This window comes from Diaphorina citri, unplaced genomic scaffold (genome assembly GCF_000475195.1).
Source record: "Diaphorina citri unplaced genomic scaffold, Diaci psyllid genome assembly version 1.1 scaffold639, whole genome shotgun sequence".
In the NCBI taxonomy this organism is placed as follows: Eukaryota; Metazoa; Arthropoda; class Insecta; order Hemiptera; family Psyllidae; genus Diaphorina; species Diaphorina citri.
In genome coordinates, this window is record NW_007378072.1 from 106428 (window position 1) to 120320 (window position 13893).

The window sequence follows — 13893 nt, forward strand, 5'->3', positions numbered from 1 at the left end:
TCAAAACAAAATTACAGAAAAAAAAAAAAAAAAAAAAAAAAAAAAAATGGATCAGAAAGCCATCCTTCTGATGACGATTTTTATCGGTGGTTATCTCGGAAACTCTATACGATATGATGATGAAAATAGATTGAATATGGACAAAGATCTAATGGAGGAAGTGAATGGAAACAACGGCCTGGACAACAATGAACTCAATACGCTAGATGAAGAAAATGAAGTTGACCAGAGAGATGATGTGAAGCCACTAAACAAAAATGAAGAAACCGCACAAAGTGAAGAAAAAGCTTGGGAAATGTTTCAAAGGAATGGAAAAGATATAAACCCGATCTTTGAAGTAGACAAATTCGACAAAACAGCAAAAGCTAACGACCTACAAAAGTTGGTAGAACAATTGGAGAAAGTGTTAAGCAAATCCAAACTGTCACAAGACGAGTACAACGAAGTCCTAAAGGCATTGGAAGAGAAAACTAGGAAAGAATCGAAAGTAAAGAAACTACTGCAGATGGATCTTAATCGCAACAACAATGATAAAGCAGATGATATTGAAAACAAATCTGTTGATTTTTCCGTACAAACAAATGGCGACGATGGTACAAAACTTACTGAAAACGGTGTTCAAAACACGGCTGAACAAGCCATTGAAAATCCTGTGGATAAATCCAAAATAACTCGCGCAAGGGATGACACAGATTCAAACCAAGATATGGTCTCATTGGAAGATTGGATTGAAATTCTCGACAAAGGAAAGGAACTGGCCGAAGTCGAAAATGGAAAAGCAGCGGACAAAGGAACTGATCTAATTAAGGAAAGCGATATGTCTGCAAAAAAATCATCACTTATAGACTCCCTGTTTGGCTCATTTTTCGCTGAAATTGACAACCTAGATCCCAACACTAAAAAATTCATGAAAACAAATCGTGATGGATTGGATAACAAAAACTCTCGTTTGAATACCAATGATTCGGGTTGGTACTGGTTCGAAATTCTGAATCCTTTTGCGTTGCCCGATGAAAATACACCTAACAATGAAACCAACATGGAAATTGAAGATTTGCTCAACAACACAAACAATACTGAGATAAAATGGTTCGACATTGAACTAATACTGCTTGAACCTGATGACAAGTTTCAGAGCGTCTGGAACGGAACGCAAAGCGACGCGTTAAAAGATGTTGACAAAGCATTCGATGAGTTCATGGAGGAAGTGGCTAAACTTGAAAAAGAAGAAGCAGAGATGCTCGAGACTTTATACCAAGACGAGAAAGAACTGGAGGATTTCTACAGTCTCTTAAGCACACTGGTAAACGGGTCTTCAAGCGTGGGAATGAGGAAGAAAGAGGACTTCAACCCTACAATGTGAGCCCTTTCGAAAAGTCTCTAGATTATGCGCCTGTCATTCATGATTTTGCTGAGAGATCTCTACACCAAGTGCCTCTGACTGACACTTTGGACCTTCCTGATGATTTGTACTTTGACAACGACAAGATAGCTGTGCGTGATGTTTTGCTTCTCAGCCAAAGAGAAATTGGACTCAATGAGACAAGAAACAAGCGAGACGGAAAAGTCTCGAAAAATCTGACGTAAAAATCTCGGATGATAATGGAAAAGTCTCGGAAGATTCAGACGGAAAAGTCCCGGAAGATAATGGAAAAGTCTCGGAAGATAATGGAAAAGTCTCGGAAGATAGTGGAAAAGTCTCGGAAGAAGCTGATGACAAAGGAATTGTCAAAAGAGAAATTCAGCTGAGGAATTCACACATTTCGACAGGAGGCAACAAAACGAAAGACCCCGACATGGTTCCTGTCACCAAAGGTATTTTCAACCACATTGATCTTTCCATCGAGATCTTTGTTATCCACACTTCATGTAGGATATTGGAGTTAAGGATTTAAATGTACAGAAGTACTTAGAAGGATGATGAAGAATATGTAAAGAATATTGTAAAGAATGAAAGAATAAACTTATTATTATTACCTTTTCGTAGGATTCGTGGGGGCGTGGCTTGTAGGATTCGCGGGATGGTGGGCTTTAACAAAGATAAGGTAAGTATATAGAACTAAAGTTCGAAAGTAAAGTTGTAGTTATATGTAGTAAAGTTTTTATATTGAGAGATTTGTATAAGTATATAGAACTAAAGTTATCAAGATATATGAGGCTAACAAAGATAAGGTAAGTATATAGAACTAAAGTTATCAAGATATATGAGGCTAACAAAGATGAGGTAAGTATATAGAACTAAAGTTCGAAAGTAAAGTTGTAGTTATATGTAGTAAAGTTTTTATATTGAGAGATTTGTATCGAATAAAAAATAAATGGAAACTTTTTTCAATTAATCCCTCAATAGAAATTGAAAATTCAACAACTAATGTAAACCGAAGAATTTGTAGTGAAAGCTTTTAAGTTCAAGACTATAAAATAAACAGGTTAAAAATAATTGAAAGTAATAAATAAATGCCGCTTTTTATGTTATTTTATCACAACTATGGTGCTCACTGCAGCATTGTAGGATTTTCCAAATATCTCAATAATTCCAACACCCAATGTTTACCTACCATGCTGGCACCGGTTGACCGGTCGCTATGCGCATTTATATTGCATAGCTACTCATTTTCCTCACAAGGCTGAATGGGCCTCGCTACATACAGTCACGGAATCAATCATTTGCATGATACAAAATTTTTGACTCCGCCGGGAATTGAACCCGGGTCTCCCGCGTGCAAGGCGAGTGACCACTACACCATGAGAGCTGACAGATTCAGAATCATTAGCTAAATTCTTTTACTTATTACTTACCAAATTATCCATCCCTTATTATGACTATTTATTTTAATGTCTATCTAGTATTAGTATCTAATCTTCTCTTTCCCTTTTGTGTGTAGGATTCTCGGGTATCGAGTCTTACATGTTTGAAGAGCACGAGATGTTGCGACGAGCTGCCACGCAGACCATGACTAACATGATAGTCAGTGAGGATGTTATCAAGATATATGAGGCTAACAAAGATAAGGTAAGTATATAGAACTAAAGTTATCAAGATATATGAGGCTAACAAAGATGAGGTAAGGATATAGAACTAAAGTTATCAAGATATATGAGGCTAACAAAGATAAGGTAAGTATATAGAACTAAAGTTATCAAGATATATGAGGCTAACAAAGATGAGGTAAGTATATAGAACTAAAGTTATCAAGATATATGAGGCTAACAAAGATGAGTATATAGAACTGAAGTTATCAAGATATATGAGGCTAACAAAGATAAGGTAAGTATATAGAACTAAAGTTATCAAGATATATGAGGCTAACAAAGATAAGGACAAAGCTTCAGCACGATGAATTTGGCGCGTCTGCCTTGTAAGCGCTAGGTCGCGTGTTCAATTCCAGCCCGGAGCGGATTTTATCCTAAACAGATAAGGTTCTCTGGCTTTCTCCTATCTTGTCCTCCTCTCTTTCGGGACGATAAGATCTTAGCAGTTACAGTTCGAAGAGAGAAGGAAGGCAGGATAGAAGAAAGCTAACCGTTCCGAGAACGAACATTATCTGTTCAGGATAAACGTGTTCAATTCCCGCCCGGGGTTCTAAACAGATAAGGTTCTCTGGCTTTCTCCTATCCTGTCTTCCTCTCTTCGCTTTTGGGACCATAAGACCTTAGCAGTTACAGTTCGAAGAGAGAAGGAAGGCAGGATAGAAGAAAGCTAACCGTTCCGAGAACGAACATTATCTGTTCAGGATAAAATCCCCCCGGGCCGGAATCGAAACCGCGGCCTAGCACTTACAAGGTAGACGCGCTACCAACCATGCTAACTAGGCTGGCGCAAATTCTTTACGACCCTATGAAGCACACCTCATCTGAAATTCAGTGCTTTTTAACACGCACGATGCCAGGGGAAGTCAGGACAATGAAAAGATTACAAAAATTGCGTCGTATTTCGAATATTTTGATCCCATGAACAGCAAGCTCAATCACTACTTGGACAATAGTCGCATATTCTTTACCAAACCGCTAAGACGCACTATAATTTGTGTAGAATTATTGTTAAAATTATACTCAATCACTACTTGGACAATAGTCGCATATTCTTTACCAAACCGCTAAGACGCACTATAATTTGTGTAGAATTATTGTTAAAATTATTTATTATTTGAACCTAATTTGTAATAAAAAAAAGAAAAGGAAAGTAAAAAGGAATCATGTTTTTGGAAATAATTTTTGAGTATATTGAGAATTTTTTTTGTAAACACTTCAAAATTAAAATGACTATTACATTCTAAGAGAAACAGAAAAAAAACATAACTAGAGTGGCTTTCGAAACAAATTCAGCGAAAAATAAAAAAAAAAAAAAAAAAAAAAAAAGTGGAAAAAAAAGCAACACAAAACGTTTGGTTGAGACGGTTGCTTCGCTTGGCGGTATTTTGACCGCTTTTGGACAGATTTCGACCGTTTTTTGGTGGTTTTCAGCTATAGCGACAAAACGGTTAGAGATATTGTAAAAGTTAGGGTAAAAGAACACTCATCCATCATTCAATAAGATAAGGAAAGTCGTGTGATGTTCACACCAGATTTTTTTTGATGATAAAATTCCAAGAATTAAAGAGTCTGTCTCTCATGTTAAGGGAGATGTTTTAATTCAATTCAAGTGTTTTTTCCCCCTCTACGTGAGATTAGAAGGGATTTTGCACCGCAGGAGAACATTTTATATCCTTTCCTTGCTCCTAAACTCGGTCGTTCTATTTCAGGGAAGGCAAACATCACTAGCGCTATCTATGCTATGAATAAGAAGGTAGAAAGTGACAATACGCGGGAATTACTGGCTAGGATATTGAACGCGTTAGCATCCCAGCAAGAACTGAGAGGTCTTATGGTGCAACAGGGCATTTTATATCCTTTCCTTGCTCCTAAACTCGGTCGTTCTATTTCAGGGAAGGCAAACATCACTAGCGCTATCTATGCTATGAATAAGAAGGTAGAAAGTGACAATACGCGGGAATTACTGGCTAGGATATTGAACGCGTTAGCATCCCAGCAAGAACTGAGAGGTCTTATGGTGCAACAGGGCGCTAGCAAAGCTCTGATACATCTGGCTCATAATGGTAAGTTTCAAGTTATTTACTTATAGTGTTAAAAAAAAAGAAGAAAAAAACGACCCCACACACACTAGCCAGCCCAGTTAGCTTAGTTGGTAGTGCGTCTGCCTTGTAAGCGCTAGGCCGCGGGTTCAATTCCCGCCCGGGGCGGATTTTATCCTGCTGGGATTAAGTTATTTACTTATAGTGTTTAAGAAAAGAAGAAAAAACGACCCCATGGGTACGAGAAAACCTTCAAATCAAATCATGAAATATCTGTGGTAAAGCAGAACTTTTCTAAAATTATGTAGATAGGTATCACAGCATTACCAAGTGCCTCCGTATAATCATTTACACTGGTAATACCGCCACTGGTCGCTACTCGATTGAAGTAGCTACTCCTCACGAGGCTGAGTGCACCCTAAACTACTATTTTATTTATTGATTATTGGCTGAGTTGGGATTGAAGTTGGTGATATTACTGTTGTTGGTATTCACAAGCCTCCTGCGTGCCTCCGTATCATCAATTCATCATTTACACTTGTAATACCGCCACTGGTCGCTACTCGATTGAAGTAGCTACTCCTCACGAGGCTGAGTGCACCCTAAACTACTATTGATTCTTGGCTGAGTTGGGATTGAAGTTGGTGATATTACTGTTGTTGGTATTCACAAGCCTCCTGCACTCCTGCAGCCTGCAGTGAACTGGTTTGCATTTCCTTTTATTCTATACAAAAATCGTATTTATTTCTCAGGCACGGTCAAGGGCAAGCGTCAGGCAGCCCAGGGGCTGGCCAGGCTCGGTATCACCCTCAACCCAGAGGTGGCCTTTCCCGGCGAGCGCAGTTTGGAAGTGGTTCGGCCTCTATTGAGTCTCTTACATCCGGAGGCCACGGCCCTGGAGACGTTTGAAGGCCTCATGGCCCTGTGTAACCTGGCGGCCATTGGCGAGAAACAGCGACAGCGGAAAAAATTGAATTTTCGACCTTTCGTCTCCTGTCTTGGTGGTGTAGTGGTCAAGACGCTCGACTGGTAAACAGGAGGGTGTGGGTGGAATCCCAGCCGAGGTATGAAATTTTCCTCAATATAATTCGAGAAAGAAAACAAGGAAATTGGAACGACATCGAGAGAGAGCAGAGATATAATGATCGAAATTGGTGGAGAGGCTTCGTACATCGACCCGTCCCATGATGGATTGATTGATAATTTGAGAATTTGACAACAATAATAGTAGTAGCCTTCTGCTGGAGTTGACTTCAGATTTTGATTCTTCACAACTTTTTACGTAGGAATCGACCATAATGTTTACCCAAAGGAAAAAGAGGTTTGATAGAGGGAACTGTAACTGCTGAGGTCTTATCGTCCCGAAATCAAAGAGAGAAGGAAGACAGGATAGGAGAAAGCCAGCTGCATAGAAATCGCTACTACACAAGCACAGTGGAGTTTTGTCACGCTTAGTTTAACAGTCTTACCTATCATTTGTGACATAGGCATTTCACCTCCGTATTCTTTGGGCAAGAGACTTTTGTCAATGTGATTGTGTGCCTCTTCTAGACTCGAATATAACTGAAAGAGAAATGGAAAATAGCAAAATCAGGAAAAAATGGACCCATGAGCAATAGCTGGATTATCCGTATTTATAGCATTTTACCGATTACTACAGAAGTTATACACAGAAGTGGCTACACAGATTTTTTGGGGGGAAGGTTTGATAGAGGGAACTGTAACTGCTGAGGTCTTATCGTCCCGAAATCAAAGAGAGAAGGAAGACAGGATAGGAGAAAACCAGCCGACAACAGGGCGCTAGCAAAGCTCTGATACATCTGGCTCATAATGGTAAGTTTCAAGTTATTTACTTATAGTGTTTAAGAAAAGAAGAAAAAACGACCCCATGGGTACGAGAAAACCTTCAAATCAAATCATGGTAGTGCGTCTGCCTTGTAAGCGCTAGGCCGCGGGTTCGATTCCCGCCCGGGGCGGATTTTATCCTGATGGGATAATGTTCGTTCTCGGAACGGCTGGCTTTCTCCTATCCTGTCTTCCTTCTCTCTCCGATTTCGGGACGATAATAAATAAATAAAATTATGTAGATAGGTATCACAGCATTACCAAGTGCCTCCGTATCATCATTTACACTGGTAATACCGCCACTGGTCGCTACTCGATTGAAGTAGCTACTCCTCACGAGACTAAACTACTATTTTATTTATTGATTATTGGCTGAGTTGGGATTGAAGTTGGTGATATTACTGTTGTTGGTATTCACAAGCCTCCTGCACTCCTGCAGCCTGCAGTGAACTGATTTGCATTTCCTTTTATTCTATACAAAAATCGTATTTATTTCTCAGGCACAGTCAAGGGCAAGCGTCAGGCAGCCCAGGGGCTGGCCAGGCTCGGTATTACCCTCAACCCAGAGGTGGCCTTTCCTGGGGAGCGCAGTTTGGAAGTGGTTCGGCCTCTATTGAGTCTCCTCCATCCGGAGGCCACGGCCCTGGAGACGTTTGAAGGCCTCATGGCCCTGTGTAACCTGGCGGCCATTGGCGAGAAACAGCGACAGCGGATTCTCAAGGAGAAAGGTGAGAAAGGGTTAAAAATTATCTGAAAGTTGAAGATTTTAATTTGAGACTAGAGACTGGAATGGGTTAAAAATAATTTGAAGTGAAAGCTTTTAAGTTCAAGACTATAAAATTAGCGGGTTAAAAATAATCGGAAGAAATAAATAAATGCCGCTTCTTTATGTTATTTTATCACAACTATGGTGCTCACTGCAGCATTGTAGGATTTTCCAAATATCTCAATAATTCCAACACCCAATGTTTACAAGGTATTCCAGAGATGGTTCTAGTAATGGCTAACACAGAAGATGTCTAATATAAACCTAACCAATAATCGCAATAATATTCCTTGTCTTCAGGTCCTCTGGAGGTCGGTAGTTCAATAATGGCCAAGGAAGGTATTCTAGAGATGGTTCTAGTAATGGCTAACACAGAGGATATTCTACAACAGAAGGTGGCCTGTGAGTGTATCATCGCTGTGGCTTCCAAGAAAGATAAGGTTAGTAAACCTCTAACTTTTTAAACTTCTTGCATAGCTACTCATTTTCCACACAAGGCTGAATGGGCCTCGCTACTTGCAGTCACGGAATCAATCATTTGCATGATACAAAATTTTTGACCCCGCCGGGAATTGAACCCGGGTCTCCCGCGTGCAAGGCGAGTGACCACTACACCATGAGAGCTGACAGATTCAGAATCATTAGCTGTGTGTGTGATGTATATGGGCGTAGGATCTGGTAAGGCGCAACATTTGTTGGCTGGAACCTTCCTCTCCGTCTACCGTCTTCCTTTTTCCCCTGATAGAAAGCACCCAACGTCCTGTTAAAATACCCTTCTTTTCTATTTTCCTTATCACAATTACGTTCACAATGTCTCTACCACTACCTATCTTTACCTGTTGTATCTTATTTCATTGTCATTCCCCACTACCACTATTAATTTACATTTACCTTTTTTAGTCCGTCCTTCCTTTATTATTACTAATAATAAAAGGTATAGTGGACGGACTATTGTATTCGCTTCGGTGTCGTCTGTCCGTGCGTCAGTCAGTCAGTCTGTCTGTCAGTCTGTCTGTCTGTCCCCATAGAAGGACTTATCCAAACCTGGTCGACCTATATATCAAATTAAAGGTCTTTTTACCAGGATCACGAAAATGGTGGTGAAAATTTGTCCAGAAAACCATAAAGCCAAAAAACCAAAAAAACTGGTTTTTGCGGGATTTTTTTCACATTTTCTCACACAAATGAGCTCTGAGCCCCGGGCGACAATCGAAAAAGCGGCCTAGCGCAAGGTAGACGCGCTACCAACCATGCTAACTAGGCTGGCGCAAAATCTTTACGACCCTATGAAGCACACCTCATCTGAAATTCAGTGCTTTTTAACACGCACGATGCCAGGGGAAGTCAGGACAATGAAAAGATTATAAAAATTGCGTCGTATTTTGAATATTTTGATCCCATGAACAGCAAACTCAATCACTAATTCACTACTTGGACAATAGTCGCATATTCTTTACCAAACCGCTAAGACGCACTATAATTTGTGTAGGATTATTGTTAAAACTATTTATTATTTGAACCTAATTTGTAATAAAAAAAGAAAAGGAAAGTAAAAAGGAATCATGTCTTTAGAAATAATTTTTGAGTCTATTAAGATATTTTTTTATGAACACTGCAATATTAAAATAATTATTAAATTCTAAGAGAAACAGAAAAAAAAAACATAACTAGTGTGGCTTTCTTATCAGTAAACCACTTTATTATCTACATTCATTTGTACAAGGTGTAGGTTCAAAATTAACAAAACAAAAATATTTTCCATTTTATTCGTACAGGAGCTTTGAAAACTGTAAAGTTAGGGGCATTGTATATTTCTTGGTAAAAATTCTACTGTCTAGTTAAGTGTAAGGCCAGCCACTCACTATCAGGTAGACCTGACAGGTACACCTGATCAGGTCCGCCTGTCAGATCTACCTGATGAGCACACACACTAACAGGTACGGCAGAAAAGGTCCACCTGATAGTGTGTGTGATCATCAGGTATCAGGTAGACCTAACATTCGGACCTTTTCAGCAGTACCTGTCAGGTCTACCTGATAGTGAGTGGCTGGCCTAAGGTTATGTTTATGAACGGAGCTGAGCTAGGCTTTATAGTTAACGGCAAGGCTTTTTTCAGAGGTTTGATAGAGGAAACTGTAACTGCTAAGGTCTTATCGTCCCGAAATCGAAGAGAGAAGGAAGGAGGTAAAAAATCCATTTCTCAGCTCAAGCCTAGCCTAGCCACTTCAATGCCAAACTGTACAAAAGTATTACTAGCCTTGGCGTGAGATATAAAGCCTAGCCCACTTCCTAAACATAGTCTAAGTTCAGACATCATTGTAAATTTCCTGGTAAAATTCCAGTTTAGGTAAGTATTAAGGAGGCCAGCCTAGGTAGCCCGTCTAAACGGGAATTTCCCTATTTACTTGATACATAGGTCAATATTTCACACTGTTATAAGGGAACGGATAGCCCACTGGTAACGCGCTTGCTTGCCATGCAAAAGGTCCCGGGTTCGAATCCCACCTTAAAAATTTGTACTCTTTTTAGGATTGAAAATATTTCAACGGGCAACTTTCTGGTATTCTCGTGTTGACCCAGCACCTGAATGGGAAGTACTGTCTCTTATCGCCCATCTGATGAGAGGCATACTACGCAATAGAATAGAATAGAATATACCTTGTTTATCCTGCTCGAATGAGACTAAAAAGTCCCTTTACCCCAGCAGTCTAAACAAGGTCTCGTGTATTTTATGGGTTTAACATTGTACAATACATAATTAATAAAGTAGACCTTGCTTAATTATGGGCGGAATGTTGATACATAGGTCAATATTTCACACTGTTATAAGGGAACGGATAGCCCACTGGTAACGCGCTTGCTTGCCATGCAAAAGGTCCCGGGTTCGAATCCCAGCTAAAAATTTGTACTCTTTTTAGGATTGAAAATATTTCAACGGGTAACTTTCTGGTATTCTCGTGTTGACCCAGCACCTGAATGGGAAGTACTGTCTCTTATCGCCCATCTGATGAGAGGCATACTACGCAATTTATAATGGTGGTTATTTACAAATAATATGACTGACAACGACGCTTACCTTGATTCGTTTTCTGATTTTTTCCGACACGAGATTAAGTCCAAAATCCAAGGCATACTTCACACTGGGATGACAATTGATAATATGAATTTCCTTATGTCTCATTGGTAAAGTACGCTGCAAACGATAAGATTTTAATAGAGAATAGCCATTTACCTTCTTTTTTAAAATCTATTTTCAATTATTATTATTATTTTCCACATTTCTATTACTAAAGTAGGTATAACAAAGTTATACGGGATCAGAGTTTTTCGTCAGCCTGGGGTAATCACTTTGAGCTGGCATTTGGCTACAAAAAATTTAACAGTGTAAATAATGGTAATGCCGAAAAACCATGAAATTGTTTCTTGTTAATACATCTAGGCCGGTTGGCGCTTCAAACTCTTGACGTTCGCGCGCCTTCCGCGGCGGCACGCTGGAATAACCCTTCACTCACCTCTCCATTCTTAACTATTCGGACTGCTTCCTTGGGTGTGAACAGAGTAAGATGAGGGAAGGATACACCAGCACCATCATTGAAATGAACAAACCCGCGGACCTGATTTTCTTCATCCTCCATGAGTGTCTCATATGTCATGCCATGGATCTGCAGCATGTGGGAGTTTGTGTACTTGTGTGGGTTGAAAACACCTGGACAGGACAATCAAAATCAAATCAAATAGAAATTGAAAATTCAACAACTAATGTAAACCGAAGTAACTATGATAACAACCAATGAAATCATAAACAACAACTAGGTTGTTTATGAGTTGAAGGGTAGCCTTGTAAGCGCTAGGTCGCGAGTTCGATTCTCGCCCGAGGCGGATTTTATCCTGATGGGATAATGTTCGTTCTCGGACCGGCTGGCTTTCTCCTATCCTGTCTTCCTTCTCTCTTCGATTTTCGGGCAAACCGAAGTAACTATGATAACAACCAATGAAATCATAAACAAAAACTAGGTTGTTTATGAGTTGAAGGGTAGCGTGTTTTGCCTTGTAAGCGCTAGGTCGCGAGTTCGATTCTCGCCCGGGGCGGATTTTATCGTAAAGTTCGTTCTCGGAACGGCTGGCTTTCTCCCATTCTGTCTTTCTCATCTCTTCGATTTCGGGACGATGAGACCTTAGCAGTTACAGTTCTCTCTATCAAACCACTTAAAAAAATTTAGTAGGAGGATTATTCTGGCAGGATGAACAAGGTATATTTAATTCTATTCTACTGTTCACAGGTCCGCTTCCTCTTCCTTCTTACATGTGAGGAAGACACGGAGACCGCGTGCGCGGCGGCCGGGGCTCTCGCAATGCTCACCTCAGTTTCCACTCCCGTCTGCTCTATGCTCCTCGAGAAAAACTGGGTGGACATCTTCAAGCAAATCCTAGCGCATCCAGACGTCGGGGTACAACACCGCGCGCTCGTAATCGTAGGGAATATTCTTAGCGCGGGGAAAGAGCTTGCGGAGCGCGTCTTATCGACGGAACTGATGGAGATTCTCATGGCGCTAACCTTATTGGAGGGGGAGGAGGTGCGCAAATTAGCGCTACAGGCGCTCGCGAAGGGGGAGGAGTATGGGATTATTAGGAGACCAGGGGAGGGAGAGGAGGAATAGTCTAAGTTCAGACATCATTGTAAATTTCCTGGTAAAATTCCAGTTTAGGTAAGTATTAAGGAGGCCAGCCTAGGTAGCCCGTCAGCCTTCTAGAATCTAGATCTCGGGTTCGATTCTCGCCCAGGACAAACTTTATCTAAAAGTATTCTCCAAAGTGTAGCTGAAAACTATCATTTAGGTAAGTTTGTACAAATTCCAAAAAGCTTCGCAGGCCACATGTGGCCCGCGGGCCGCTAGTTGGAAACCCCTGGTCTAGAACCTAGATCTCGGGTTCGATTCCCGCCCAGGACGATCTTTATTGACAAAAAAATTCCTTCTCGGAACGGCTGGCTTCCATAGTGTGACTATTACTGTTCTAGGGTTTCATAGTGAATAATATCATTATCATCAAGTTTGTTTGTTTGTCCGTCTGTCCGTTCGTTCGTTTGTTTGTCTGTCCGTTTGTTTGTCTGTCTGTTCGTTTGTTTGTCTGTCTGTTTTTTTTTTTTTGTTTATCAATTAATTAATAAATTTACTATTGTTATTTCAACTTTTAAAGTTAAGTACAAAGTCGGTTGAATTCAATTGGCAGAATCAAAACGAGACCTTAGGGAAAAATCCTCAAAGTTGAAGTTGAAGACATAAGCGAGATTTTGCGAAACCAAAATTAGCGTCCCGTTAACTGTACTCTTTAATGTTATTTGACATTTTTTTTTTTCTTTCATTGCAATTTTTTAATTTAGTCCTAAGGATGGCATCATGAGATACTGAAACTTGTTGACTCCTTTCCAACAATAATGTTTTTTTCAAGTGAAGACTTTTTTTTATTTCATTAATTTTAGTGTTATTTTGTTAAATAACGTTAAAGAGTTCAGATAACAGGACGCTAAATTTGGTTTCAAAAACTCTCTATTATAAAACACAAAATAGTACAATAAGCTCTTTTGAGAGAAACACGATATCGCCAGCCACGTATTGTCGATTTAGAAGTGACGACCTTTTTTGGACACCCAGAGCCCAGAAATGGCCTATAGGCGTCCCCAAAAGTCCGAATTGTGCCCGAAAGATAAGGAGAAAATCCCTTTTCGGACTCTCAAAACCCAGAAAAAAGGCCTTTTTTTCGGGGATCACGAAACCCACAAGAAGTGCCTTTGTGGGCCCCCAAGGCCGAATTGTGCCCGCCATCTCAGGAAAATATCTCTTTAGAGCTCCCAGAATCCACAAAAGGGCCTTTTTGGGCCCCCGAAGGCCGAATGGTGCCCAAAAACAGAGTTTATTTTTCATTTCCAGTTTTCGCTTCTAGATCGACAATACGTGGTAGCGAGGAAAATCATCACTAAATGCTTACGAAGTCTAGTCTCATTTATATGATTAGCATTAATAATAATAGGTACCCCTTTCATATTCAAAGGGAATGGAATTTTTTATTCTGACTGTTTTTTTTTTTTGACATCGCGCACATTGGACATAAATATATAGTCGCGCGACTTTAAGTAGCGCGGGGTCGCCTGAAAAACCAAATTTACGAAAATGGTAGTCTGTATCATTATCATAGGTTTGGTTTTTGAGGTGACTA